The sequence below is a fragment of the Miscanthus floridulus genome, chromosome 5 (assembly GCF_019320115.1).
Source record: "Miscanthus floridulus cultivar M001 chromosome 5, ASM1932011v1, whole genome shotgun sequence".
Classification (NCBI taxonomy): Eukaryota; Viridiplantae; Streptophyta; class Magnoliopsida; order Poales; family Poaceae; genus Miscanthus; species Miscanthus floridulus.
In genome coordinates this window covers 121,737,469-121,752,516 of record NC_089584.1, presented here as the reverse complement: position 1 = coordinate 121,752,516, position 15,048 = coordinate 121,737,469, and the positions used below count along the sequence as shown (strand labels likewise).

At 45.1% G+C, this 15,048-nt stretch overlaps 1 pseudogene; it reads left to right on the top strand.

The window, feature by feature from the left end:
• Positions 1–7,589: 7,589 nt before the first annotated feature.
• On the top strand, positions 7,590–14,723 carry LOC136455249 (vacuolar-sorting protein BRO1-like; annotated as a pseudogene).
• Positions 14,724–15,048: the final 325 nt, after the last annotated feature.

Below are 15,048 nucleotides of genomic sequence, written 5' to 3'. Positions count from 1 at the left end.
AATAACAAGGCAACCAATGCCAAATTAGAGAGCACAAATACTTAGCTACACAAACTAAGCAATGTGACTAACAATGTTACACAAACAAAATTAGCCACGCAAGGGAGATACTTCTATGCTACACAAGCAAGAAGGTAACTAGTGAGCTACACAAGCTAACTAATTATAAGAGCAGCTACACAAGCTAAGCACAATGTATATGAAAGTAATTACAAGCTTGTGTAAGGAGATTGCAAACTAATGGGAAGAACAATGTTGACACGATGATTTTTCTCCCGAGGTTCATGTGCTTGCCAACACGCTATGTCCCCATTGAGACAAGCTCCAAGGTTGCTGCTGGTCCTCTTGCTAGTGGTGACCCACAAGTCACACTCTCCTACGTGGAGTGCTTACCTTAAGCTCTAGCACTTGATTTAGTCGAACCACTTGTCGCCCTTCGTGTCTCGCTCTACTAGAGTTGCTCTTTGCGGCTCCCGCGGGGCGAGCACAATGCCCCTCACAAAGCTCTTCTCTGGAGCACCGTACAAGCTTCTTGCGGGCTTCGATGGAGACCACCACCAAGCCATCTAGGAGGTGGCAATGTCCAAGAGTAACAAGCACCACCGGCTTGCAATATGACCACCGAGTGCTACTTGATGCAACCTCATGATGCAACCGCACTAGAATCGCTCACTCACTCGATCGGATGAACACTATCAAGCTCAAGTGAGTTAGGGGACTCACAAGCACTACCACATAAGCCACCAAAGCTCTAGTGTGCTCAGCTACCGACCTAAGGCCGACCAATGCTAGGTTTTATAGCCCCTAAGAAAATAGAGCCATTGTATCCCTTCATTGGGCATAGCTCGGGGTGTCTGGACGTGCCGGTCGGATCGACTAGATGCACTCGCCCAGCGTCCGGTCAACGGATGCACGCCACGCATCACTCCTATTCAACCATAGTCGCTTGATCTCAATGGTCGGCTACCGTGCACCAACGGTCAAGTGATGACTAGATGCACCTCTGTGCTAAGACCTGATGCACAAGCCTTAGAGTCTAGTTGTTTCCAGAGAGCTCCCCGAGCCTTTGTTTTGCGACTAGATGTGTCCACTTCTACATGACCGGACGCAGACTAGCCAGAGTCCTGTCATTTCCAGAGAGCTCTCCGAGCCTCTATTTTGCGACTAGATGTGTTAGGTTGGTTGTGATCGGACACAACACCTGAGTCTGGTCCTTCACCGCCTACCACATGTCACTGCTACTCCTCGCACCAAAACATTAGCGTACGTCATGACCGATCGAATGTAGCCGCAACGTGTCAGGTCACCTCTTCGCTCTAGCGTCCGGTCACATGACTGAGACTGCACGCTCAACTGCTGCCACTGTCCGGTCACGCCGGTCCTATCGAGGCCAGCGTTCGGTCACTCACAGTGACCCATTCTCACCTCTGTTTCATCGCCGAGTTGATCCACATCAACTCCGGCTTCTTCTCCTTTGCAAATGTGCCAACACCACTAAGTGTACACCACCATGTGTATGTGTGTTAGCTTTTCTCAAACAATTTCCAAAGGATTAGCCACTTAACTTGACATGCCACTCGATCCTAGCGATGATGCAAAGTTAGATCACTCGAGTGGCACTAGATGACCGATATGCAAACAAGTTTGCCCCTCTTGGTAGTACAGCCATCTATCATAAACCCAGGCATAAACTTCTCTACACACCTATGACCGGTGAAATGAAATACCCTAGGTTATACCTTTGCCTTGCGCATTCCATTCCATCTCCTCCATTGTTGATGCAACACATGCACCAACCAATCACCAAATGATATGATCCACTTCATATCATAACATGACCATATTGGTTCATCGATCTTGACTTCACTTGCTTTTCACCATTGCCTTCATCCATCGGTGCCAAGTCTTGCTCAAGTTTCACCGCCACGCGGTCCATCGCTCCAAAGCCTCTGACTTGCCCTTCACTCTTACAACCGGTCCATCAAGCCAAGTCTTGTCTTGATCTTCTCCATCTTGATCATATGACTCAATGTCATGTCTCATGTGCAATGAACTCCTTCATCATAACATGTGTGAGCTTTGCAACATCTCTGAGCCATTTCCACCTTCATGGTATATGTTGCTCACACACATGTACCTATGGACTAATCACCTATGTATCTCACATAAACACAATTAGTCCACCTAAATTGTCACTCAATTACTAAAACCACATAAGGACCTTTTAGGTGCCCTAACCTCAGTCGATGTGGGTCATTGCCACCATCATCATGGTCCTTCCATCGACCTCAATGTTGATTCTATTGACTCCAACGAATGCGTACGCCCTTCCTTGGCATTCCCTTGGCCAATTGACATAATTCCCTAGGTGAGTTCCCTTGTCGCCCACCAGGTGTTTGTTATAATGCCTAAATCATATCTAGTTCACTGCTTGATCCTTTTAGTTGGTCGTATGTCTATGTAGTGACATTATCGATTGCCATGTGGTCCCCCCCACACTCGGTGTCTTATCCTTTCATAGGTCCCAGACTTGATCTAAGGTAGCAAGCCATTCCATATGTTCACTTACCTAATTGCTTGCTTCTTCTAAGGACCAATGCACCTCTAGTATATAATGCTGCTTATGTATACTTCCTACTCTATCTTGTGCAGCGAGTTTGGGTAGTGAGTTTGCTTATCAGTGTTTCAGTGGCAGATAAACTTGGGGCCAAGCCCATGAGTACATAATAGAGGCCAAGCCTCTTGAGTGACAGACATCAGTGATCTACGGGGAGTGTCAATGGTCAGCATTAGTTGTATCTTTTGGTAGTGAGTTCTCTTAGGTTCAGTGGTTCCTTTTAGTGTCAGATATGGCTCATTGCAAGAATATCGAGGGTGGTCCCGATGATGATGATAAGAGGCATCCTCCTCGCCTAATAGCATAGGAAAGGGGAAGGGGCCAAAGAAGACCACTACAAAGAAGAAGCACAAGCGAGGTGATATTGAGACAGAGAGAGTAGCAATAGTTGCAATCACCGTAGAGCGTGCTGAGAGAGGTGATAGAGGTAGTGGTATTTTCATTGGCGATCAGTTGTTACCAGCTCAAAGGACCATAGTTGAGCAGCTTGAGGCTAGTCTTGGTAGTCCTCCTAGTACTATCTTGATTGGAGGTCGGCGTATTGCTCTAGAGGATGCACCAGAGGGCACTTGAGTGGAGGAGGTTGAGCCTCCAGAAGAGACCGAGCAGCAGGTAAAGGGGCAGAGTAGGCATAGCAGCCACGACTTCAACACTCCAGTCGCACTCGCACCTAGGTGTCACCGAGGCCTCAGACATAGAGACATGGCTCTCGTCCACCTCCTAGACCATAGGGTCTGCCTCCAGTGGTACACTTGGACCTTAGGGCAGCCATAGCTAGGCAGGTGCAATAGCTCTGTTTTGTGGAGTTTGAGGAGTGGTTTCCACCAAGGCGGGATGAGCGTGCTTCAGAGCAGTTCTACATAGTGTTGTAGGAGGATTTCTATAATGCCTACCTCAACAGTGGTGTGGCATTTAGATCACTGAGAGTTTCCACATTAGAGGCTATAGTTGCTATTGTACGAGAGCAGATCTATCCCCACCTTAGCTACCTAGAAGGTCTAGCAGATCTTCTAGGATAGACTGGTCGGTATGTTCCATCATGGATCAGAGAGTTTTATGCTTCCTTGTGGATTGACCCGAGGCACAGGTTCATTCACTTTGCCTTCAAAGGCTGTGACTATAGGCTATAGAGCTAGGGGGCTAGAGAGATATTAAGGATTCTAGAGTCTCCTATTTGGATTCACAAGATCTCTTATGGAGAGACAGAGCCACGGATACGCCCTCACGGCAGACTAGTACCACCTACAGACTTGGTTAGGTCTTGCTTCATTGAGCCATTTGGAGAGGGATCGAGCTAGACACTGCATGACCTTACACCTACAGCTCGTATCCTTGATGCAGTCATGAGGAGGTCTTTGTTCCCGAGGAGTGGCTACCGAGAGGGACTGACCCGTATTTAGCTTTGGCTAGTCCATCACTTAGTCTCCCAGATAGTGTTTGACATTTGGGATGCGATGCTTTCAGAGATGGAGTATACCTTAGCAGAGGGTTTTAGAGGCCATCGTTAGTTGCCATATGCTCACTAGATCACATTTCTTATTAGGCAAGCAATTTCACAGAAGTCCCCAGAGACAGTGGCTGAGTTGAGCGATGCTACTACAGAGTCCCCACAGTATGATATGAGCCAACAGTTACATCATAGTCGTGGGAGGACTCCTAGCCAGCCGAGCCATAGACTAGAGGTGCCAGAGACTACAATTGAGTAGGACTAGGCCGTCAGGGCCATTGCCGAGATAGAGCTAGAGCAGCTAGAGGCACAGCAGGAGGACATGGTCGAGAGTGACCTGACTGATAGTTCAGATGAGGACTACCAGCCTATCCCACATATGCCACCACATGCACACGACAGATAGGCCAGTGGCTCTAGCTTAGCTCCACCACAGCCACAACCACCGCAGACAGACCCTGCCTTGCTAGCTATACTTGAGCGCATGCGGCAGGACTAGGCTCATTAGGCATAGGAGATAGAAGCTGCCATTGCTCAGGTGCAGGCACACCAGGATTAGTTTTAGCAGCAGCAGTAGGCCATGCAGTAGCAACAGTTAGTCATTTAGTAGCAGCTTCTTGGGTTCATGCATCATGTCTTTTCTACCATAGGGATTGCTCCTCACCAGCCCGCATTGTAGCTCAATCAGCCTGCTACTACTACCCTAGTCACTCCAGTTATACAACCTAGTGGGTTTTAGAGTCAGGGACAACCAACTTCATAGTTTGCCTCACCTACTGAGCAGGTATCTTAGTGGTTCGCTTCACTAGGGATAGAGCAGGCTTAGCACTTCACTCCTATAGTCACGGGATTCACTCCTACTTAGTCCACATCAGTGCTAGTGACAGACATCCCTGTCTCTAGGAGTTTGGGTGCTGCTTTTAGTGAGCTCATAGGATAGCCTACACCACCTGAGTTTTGAGTCCCTGCTCCTACCATAGCTGCTCCAGTCATAGGGACTACTGAGATGATCACATCCTCTGTTTCTTCGTCTAAACCGCCTCTGATAGTCACTCCCACCCCTAAGGTTTCAGTGACAACGCCAGTGGCAGTTGTGGCTCCACTTCCTCTAGTGACACCTTCTGAGCCACAGGGTCAGACTACTACCATAGATTCAGCATTACCACTAGCTACCCTAGCTATCGAGTCTACTAAGCAGACCTAGACCGCTTCACCTCCACTTCTAGTGACAGAGGGTCCGACCGCTCTGAGTTCAGGGTTCGAGGATGATGCAGCTTAGTTTCATATTTCTCACCGCACCTTAATGCTCGACCCGTCTGCTGCTACCTCACCATCTGATCCTTAGGTTTTGGTGCTTGACACCAAAGGGGGGGAGGGAGCGAGTATGTTAAATTTTGGGGGAGCATGTGAGATGGACTCGTTCTTTTGTGTGTGATACTTCATGCATTCACGTTTACTCTCATACATTATGTTATATGTAAAATATGTGTGATTGTGAGACTTATGTGACATGTGTGCTCTCTACCTTGATATATACATCATGTCACTTGATTATGCTCATTTACTTTGCTTCAACGTTTCACTCCTATACAAATGAGTTTTACTTTGTGTACTTATGCCTATTTCATACCTCGTGAGTACATTGTGTTGGCTTGGATCATATAAGCATGCCTAACCCCCCTTTGTTCTTATTGTCAATTGCTTATATGAGCCAAGCATGTTGAGAACCTCACTCATCTTTTATACATACTCGAGGTTGTGTTGTCATCAATCACCAAAAAGGGGAAGAATGAAAGCATCTAGGCCCCTAGTTTTTTTTAGTGTTTAATGACAACATAAGATTACTATGACTAATGTGTGTTTTGCAGAGGCAACTTGAGTTAGGTCATGGTAATGGTGATTGATTGGGCAATTATGGTTTTCATGCCCCTGTCGATGGAAATTGTTTCGATTTTCAAAGGATGGATGACAAGGTTAAGGACGGACTAGTTCTAAGTGTCGTTTGACATTGGAGAGACACTTGGAGTAGTTTAAGACATTGTTTTCCTTTGGCCATACTATTGAGGGGGGTATGAACTAGTAGCTTGACCTAGGTGAATTTAATGGTTTAAGTGTGGTGTAGACTTGTCAAACTTAGCACTAGGTAGCTCAACGACAGCCCATAGACTAGTTCAAGTTGATGCCATTCACAAAGTTGGTAGAATTTGAGGTGAATGGAGACTTGGATGATGACCAGACGCTGGACCGAACGCACAGGTGCCGCATCCGGTCAGCATTAGCTCACGCAGCTAGGGCTTGCTCATCGACTAAATGCTGGCTCCTAGTCAGGATTGGACGCGTAGGTGTGCGCAACTGTAGAGCAAGCAGCACTCATGAAGGACCGGACGCTATGACCTGACACACTAGAGGTCGCGTTCGGTCAACAACAGTAAGCATCTAGAGAAGGAAATTGCTAACCAGACGCGTCTGATGAGTGGTGACCGGACGTTGGTCAGAGTCTGATCTCTAATGACTGTGCTAGCTTCATGTAGAAGTTGGCTACTAACCAGACGTGTCTGGTCACTTTGACCTGAGCGTCCGATCACCTCGAAATGTGCTGAGTTAGACCCCAACGGGTATGTTTTGAAGTGGGGAGTATAAATACTTCCCTCACTCATCCAACTTAGCTGTCTTGTCCATTTGTTCAGCTGAGAAACACCTTTGGAGTGCAAGAGAGAGCAAGAGTCTAGTGGGGTGATTGCTATTTGATAATCCAAGATTAAGGACCTCATTAGTGCATAGGGAGTAGCAAGTGTGCATCCACCTCTCTCATTAGGCTTGTCTTGGTCAAGTGAGAGTTTATGCTTGTTACTTTTGGTGATCGCCATCACCTAGATGGCTCGGTGGTGATTGGAAGCTTGGTGATCATCCGACAAAGCTTGTGGATGACCCAAGTCATGTTGTGAGCGGTTGTGAATGATTCACCGCTACAGAGTGTCAAAGAATCAGGCTATAGAGAGCACTTGATCCTTGCGCGGATCAAGGGGGAGCTACACCATTGCGCGGGTGCTCCAACAAGGACTAGTGGGGAGTGGCGACTCTCCGATACCTCAGAAAAACATCACCGTGTTCCTCTCCCTCTCTTTACTTTGAGCATTTATATTTGAGCAATTCAATTTATGTCTTTACATTCTTAGAATTGCCAAGCTAGAGTAGGATTAAATCCTAGTGTGCAAAACTTTTGTGTGGTAGAACAATAGAAACACTTCTAGGCACAAGAGGGTGAAATGGGCCAAGTGTAGGGCTTAATTATTATAAAAAATTTAGAATAAGTCCAATTTACCCTCCCTTTTGGGCATCTTGATCCTTTCAGATAAGCCCAACGAGCCCATTCACAGGCCCGCCGAGCCCGTCCACGCGCCGTCGCCGCCGTCTCTTGCTGGATCCGTCGCCGGGACACGTCCTCCACCGTCGAGCCAGATTCGGCCTCCCCACAGCCGAAGTTGACACAGAGGTGGAGGAGGAGGGTCACCGCCTAGGGAGCTAATGCCGGAGTTGGAGCGCCGCCGCGGGGCGGTCGGATCCGTCCTCCATGCCACTGGATCTGGCCTCCATGCCACCGGATCTGGCCTCCTCGCCGTAGCCGGAGTTCATGTAGAGGTGGAGGAGGAGCATCGCTGCGAGGAGGCCCACGCCGCCACCGAAGTTGACGTAGAGATGGAGGAGTAGGAGCGCCGCATTGGGAGACCGGATCCGGCCTTCACGCCACTGGATCCAGCCTCCATGCCACTAGATCCGGCCTCCCCACTACCGCCAGAGTTGACGTAGAGGTGGAGGAGGAGGAGCGCCGCCGCGCAGCCCACATTGCCGCGGTTGCGCCCACCGGATCCATGAGGGGAGGGAGGGCCGCCGGATCTGCCTGAGAGAGAGAGGGAGGGAGGGAGGATAGGGAGGGTTGCCATGCTCAGGGAGGGAGGGAAGGGAGGGGCGCTGCTCAGGAAGGGAGGGAGGGAGGGGAGAGAGCACCGCTCAGGGAAGGGAGAGAGCATTGTGCTCAGGGGCACCGCTAAAAATGAAGGGCGAAAGAGAGAGGCGATGAGTGAGGTTGAGAGAAACCCTAAGTATCCTATATATACTTGAGTGCCCTATCGGGCCTCGCCTGGGCCTTTTGGGCCTCGGCCTAATTAACCGAGGCGGACCACTTATAAGGCTTGGCTCCGAAAATGGAGGCATTTTCCTCGGTTAATAGGTTAGGAGGCGTTTATCTTTTAACCATCTCGATAAATCGATTTTACGAAGCGATTGATTGTGACCGCCTCAGTTAATAAAAATGATCTCCTCGGTTAATCCCAGGCATTAACCGAGGTGGTTCGAAAGCCCGCCCGCCTCCGAGCCTATTTGCCAAACGCCTCGGATAAGTTTTTCTGTAGTAGTGATTTTACATTTTTTTTTCATAAAATATAGCTCACAGCAATATTTTCATAGGTCACATCTCACAACAACTTTTCCATTGCTTACACGGAATCTTAGTATGACATGGTGACGTGGACAAATAAATATATGTTAGTAGATGATGTTGAGTGCTAACGCGTAGATAGCTTGCATGAATAGATAAGCACCATAATTAGTCCATCAAATCAGATCAAATCAAAAGTCAAATCATGTTTCTAAAAAAAATCAAATCAAATCACTCTGAAAGACTTCTTTCGGTCCAGATATCAAATCCGCATGGGAATACTCAAATACTCTGGTGCTACAGTTTAACCTCGTTTTCATATACGTTTGCCCCGTTCTTTAAACGTTTTCTCATTTGCTACTCTCCCCATTATAAATTATTATATAATTCATTTTGCTTTTTAAATATATAGTTTTAACTATGTATTTAAACATAGCATATATCACAACACATAATGAAACTATATATATTTTAAAAAATAAATACTTTATAATGTAAACGGAGGGAGTAGCTAATAGTGCCAGAGATAACGATTTTTTACTAGCCGACTTGTATATAGTCGCAAGTTGCTCGTGCTCGTGCACCACACATCGTTGCTCCATGGGAGATCATGTATTCCGTACTATACTAGCTAATGCTAAAGAAAAAATAATTAATCCGTTACAGATCATTCAAAGACTTTTTCGGCCTAGAAATCACATTGGTATGGAAATATTCTAGCACTACGACTTAACGCCTTGTATTCACATGTAAAAGTTTCCTCCCTCCATTTGTTTTTATACAAGACGTATTATGATTTTAAAAATCTTTTAAAGATATATAGATTAGGTAGCGTGTCCGTGCATTGCTACGGGACAACTAAATCTTTTGTACTAAAAACACACGGATCGCACGATAAGATAACAATACTGTTAAATTAAATACCGACATTAAAGTGACATTTAATTCAAAAAGCAAAGTTCGTGAAATTAACACAGTCATGAAAAGCGCGGCGTTGCAAGCTCACAAACTCTACTGTATAGACTTTTTCGTGATATGGCTAAGATAATATTTTATATCGGCAGAAAGAATTCTCCGATATCCATTTCTTTCATGCACCAATAAATCCATGAATAAGTTTCGCTGCATCTCCATATAATCCTATACACATATGTTCGAGTATATATGTAAATATTAGTGCCTGTCACATGGATAATACTGCGTGTCTTAAAAAATCTCTCATAAAATAAAACAAAGTATGTTATACTCACCGTATAAATATGTGTGGCTTTAGGACTATTCCACACAGACATATATTGTAGAATAAGGTATCCACTTGAGTGTTTGTTTCAAGATGTTGAATTATGTGTTGTAATTCTTAATTTCGACACATTTTTCAGATCAAGGCAACCAATGGTGACACTTTTCTTAGTGGTATATAATTTTATAGTGCACCTCTTGACTATCTGAGTAAAGACAAGTTAGCACTGTAAAGGCTCAGAAAAGCCGCTGAGAAGGCCAATGTTGAGTTTTCCTCCACTGTGCATACTAAAACCTATGTCCCCATTTATCATTGCCGATGCTTTTGATGCAAAGCAATTCAAAATTACCATGATCAGATATAAGTTTGAGTCTCTTGTGAGCAATCTCATAGAGGGACTTTCATCCTTTATGTGATCTGCCCCAAGAATATTGGCAGGACGATGAATCCATATTGGAATGTCGCACCAAAAAGTGTCCATGTTTTATCCATGATTTATTTCCTATGAATACATGCGGATACTATGATAACACTAACTACACCAAATAAAAGATTAGAGAGAATTTGCATTGCCTCTAGAAAGATTTATTTATTAAGTTCTTAGGACTCTACGGGTAGTTTTGAAATATCTGTTTGCATGTCTTACCTCATATCCTAATTCAAAATTTTATAGTTTAATTAGAATATGAGGAAATGATTCAAAATGAACAGACCCAAGGACAATTTTAGCAAGAAACAGCAAGCGAGGGCAATGGAACACGTAAGCGTGAAACCAAATAAAAGGAGGAAAAAGTTATCCCTTTTGCAAATACAAAGAGAGAAAGTAATTAAATGTAGATAGATTTGGCAAGATTCTCAGAAATGCAAAGATGTTCCTTTTATCTTAATTCTCTTTCCTTCTGTGTTAATTCTCTTTCCTTTTACTCGTTGTCATGTATGCTGGTGCATGCAAACATGCAATATGTATATGGATAACACAATAATTTTCTACTTTCTATTTTACCGTGATTCCTCTATCACATGACAGACAATATTCAATCAAGGAGAATCGCACCAAAGGATGCAGCATGCGGGAGATGTCGTGGGATCGTAGGCCTGGGCAGATGGACGAACCAAAATAAATATCGCACTAAAAAATATCCACACTTTATTCTTTTTAGTTGAAGGAGATTTAATTAGAATATGGGGAAATGATTCAAAATGAACAGACCCAAGGGCAATTTTAGCAAGAAACAGCAAACGAGGGCAATAGAGCATTGAGCGAGAAACCAAATGAAAGGAGGAAAAACTGTCCCTTTTGCAAATGCAAAGAGGGAAAGTAATTAAATGTAGGCAGATTTGACAAGGTTATCAGAAATGCAAAGAGGTTCCTTTCGTCTTAATTCTCTTTCCTTCTGTGTTAATTATCTTTCCTTTTGCTCGTTGTCATGTATGCTGGTGCATGCAAACATGCAATATGTATATCGATAGCACAATAATTTTCTACTTTTTATTTTGCCATGATTCCTCTATCACATGACAGACAATATTCAATCAAGGAGAATCGCACCAAAGGACGCAGCATGCGGGAGATATCGTGGAATCGCAGGTGTGGGTAGGCGAACGAACTAAAACAAATATCGCACCAAAAAATATCCACACCTTGTTCTTTTTAGTTGTAGATAACAACCCCACCCGAGAGATTATATTACACAATATTCAGATCATGCCAAAGCTTACAACATTTCCAAGAGACTCTTTATATCCTTCCTAAATGCTAGGAATAGAGATTTTGGTGAAAAACTATCCTCTAACAGTTTTTCTAAAAGATCATCTAAATATAGCCATCTTCTATTCCAGATTTTTCGCTAGCCAAAAATAGAAGATGGGAATGGCTCTCTAGAGTGCGCATGAGATATAGAAAAACTGTTGGAGAGTAAAAAATTATAGAAAACGATTTTTATGCAAATGACTCTCCAAATAATGATTTAGATAGTGAGAATTAGAAATGCTCTCGGAGATGCTCTATACAACATATGGCCCCATGTTTATATTTTAAACCACGCGGGTCCTAAGAGTATATCTAAGAGTTCTCTTATCCTCCCTCTTGTAGTTAAATTCTCGGTTTATGAAGTTAAAAATAAAATCTTCCGACATTTCTCCTAGGTCAGCTTCGATATTTATTGGCATCCTAAATCAAATCCTAGGCTAGACGTATGTAAGGTTTCGTGAGCATCCAAGATGGAATTGAATTGGACGTCTACTTTTAAATTTAAATTATAGGGTTCAATTTAAACTACCAATAGAAAAACCATAAACTACTCTAGCAATACGTGCCCTTAAGGTTTTTCTAATCTACTATAACTTACCCTCAATTCAAAAGAATTCTGCAACCTAGCTATAGCCAATCCAATCAACTAGCCTATAGTAGCTAATATAAAAAAGGGAGAATTGTGTTCTTGCCCTTGTTCAGTACTCCAATTGTGATTTTGCCCCTACTATTTTAACTTTGTGTTTTTGTCCTTGTTATTTTGAACTGAAGTGTCCGTCTGCCCCTGCTTTGGACGTCCGTCGGATGGCCATCGAATAGATGGATTAAAAAATTCAAAACCTGAAAAGAAAAGTCTAAATACCCAGACTGCCCCTTATCCTTTCTGGCTGTTTCTCGACTCCACAGTACACCGACCGCATCGGAGAGGGACGGAGCGGGCGGCACGGTTCTAGGCGGCGGAGCGTGCGGCGTGGGTGCGGCGGCTCGAAGCAGCGTCGACATCAGGGCGGGCGGAGCAGGTGCGGCATCGGGGCGACGTGGGCGTGGAGCGGGCCGGGGCGCAGGGGCGGGCGAAGCGGGCGGCTCCGGTGCCTGGACGCCCGCTGCGCCTCTACATCGCCTCCGTCTACTCGGAGCGCGAGGCCGCCGCGGCCGACGACGACCTTACCGTGGTGCGCGACCTCCGCGCCGCTGTCGAGCAGCCCTCCCTCCTGGACCCGACCTCCCTAGAGCAGCGCCGCGACGCGCTCCTCGCCTACGCGCAGGCCCTGGCGCTCGTGGAGCCCCGCTTCCCCATCTCCGCCGACCGTGCCCACGTCCACTCCCTCACCTTCACTTGGCACGATGCCTTCAAGGGGAACAAGAAGTGAGCCCTCGCCTCCGTCCACGTCGAGAAGGCCGCCGTGCTCTTCAACCTCGGCGTCGTCTACTCCTAGATCACGCTTGCCGCGGACCGCTCCACCGACGTCGGGATCAAGACCGCATGCGGCGCCTTCCAGAGTGCGGCGAGGGCATTCGCGTGGCTCAGGGAGAGCGGGGTCACGGCCAAGGCTGTCGCTGCGGGGGCCACCACCGTGGACATCACGCCCGAGTGCGCCGGCATGCTGGAGAAACTCATGCTCGCGCAGGCGCAGGAGTGCTTCTTTGAGAAGGTCATTGGTGGAGGGAAGCCACCCGCGCTGTGCTCCAAGGTGGCGTGGCAGGTGCGTGATTACTTCCTGTTGTTCAGGTTTTGCGATATGGGAGCTTAGTTTGGATTGATATGGAATGAATGAAAGCTCTGAATGTTTCTTAAGTTGTTTAGGAATTAGCAAGCAAGTTCGTGTGTGTATCCAGTTGTGAGATTAGTTCCTACAATTGATTTGATTTAGTTATATATGATGACTTAATTGTATATGAGTTGCACGGTTTATTTTAGCTACCATTAATACAACACATTCTTATTCATGATGCCGTACAGTTCTTTCTTCTGCAAAACTTTGGTGTCAATGTGCTATCTAACTAATTCTTCGTCATTACATGTTCACATATCTTTTCAGGTGGGCATATTCTATGAAGAAGCATATGCAGCTCTCAGTGCACCTCCTCTAAGTCAGCACTTTGATAAGACATGGGTGTCCCATGTCCAGCTGAAAGCTGCTCAATTCTACGCCGATGCTTGCTATAGGTATTCATTAGATCTTCATCAGAAAGAAGAAATTGCTGAGGAAATTGCACGTTTAAAGATTGGTCTAAGTGCCTTGGCAGATGCTAAGAAGACTGCGAAGGGAGTTGCTGCCCAGCTTCTGGATTCTGTCAACAAGCTGGAAAGTAACATGAAAACCAACTTGGAAAGGGCTATGAAGGAGAATGATCGTGTTTACCTGATGCGGGTTCCAGCTGCTGGTTCCTTGGGAGCCCTCCCTGCAGCGTCCCTTATAAAGCCTACCTCTTTGGCTGAAGTTTTAGATGCCAGCAAGGAAAGGCTTTTTTCATCACTTGTGCCTAATGACAGCATGAAAGCACTCTCTAAGTACACAGAGATGGTAGATAATATTATCCGGACCCAGGCAGAGAAATTACAGCAAGCTAGTGAGATCACTAGAGTCAGGCTGAAGGAAATGGACTTACCAGATTCTATTCTTTCATTGGAAGGAAATATAACCTTGCCCTTGGATCTGAAGGAAGACGTAGAGGCTGTGCAGATAAGTGGTGGCCCTGCTGGCTTAGAATTTGAGTTGCAGCAGCTTAGGGATTTGAGCAGGGTCAATCAGGAACTACTTGTTCAGACTGAAGAACTTCTATAGAAGGAGGCGAATGAAAACGCACAATTTCGTACACAATTTGGGAGTCGTTGGACTAGACCTCAATCAAGCACCCAAACAAGAATATTCAGGATAGATTGAATCTGTTTGCTTCTAATCTCAAGAGAGCTGCTGATAGTGATTCTCTGATTGAACGAGGCGTGAAGGAGAACTATCCATTGATGCCTATCCTTGACAAAAGACCGGTGAGAGTTTAACAATAGTATATAACACGGTGTAGTTGCTTTTGTGGACATGTGACATAGTGTAGACCTGTAGCTTTTGTGGACATGTTTTTTTTCACAACTTTTGTGGACATGTTGATATGTTGTATGGTAGACTTTGAAATGCTGTGGTTCTCCATGATTTTTCTTATGTGTTTTATATGTGCTTCATATTGTTGTCATGATGCTAGCAAAATATAGCAAAGGTGCTGCCAAAATTTTGAATATTTATCAATATTAAATCTGAGTTCAAATAATTATAATTAGACATACAATAAAAAAGTATAATTCCAAATCAGGGTAAAATCACAATTAGGCATAACAAACAGGGGCAAAATCGCATGTGCATTTATGTCCTTTTGTACAAAGTTTAACACCGTTAGGGGTGGATGACGGAGCAGGGGCAAACTGGTGCTTTGTGAATGACACAGTAAGGGTAAATTCACAAAGTCAAAAAAATAGGGATAAAATCACAATTTCGATACAAAACAAGGATATAAACGCAAGAGCTCCTATAAAAAAAAGGAAAATGTCAACAAGTAAACATATGCA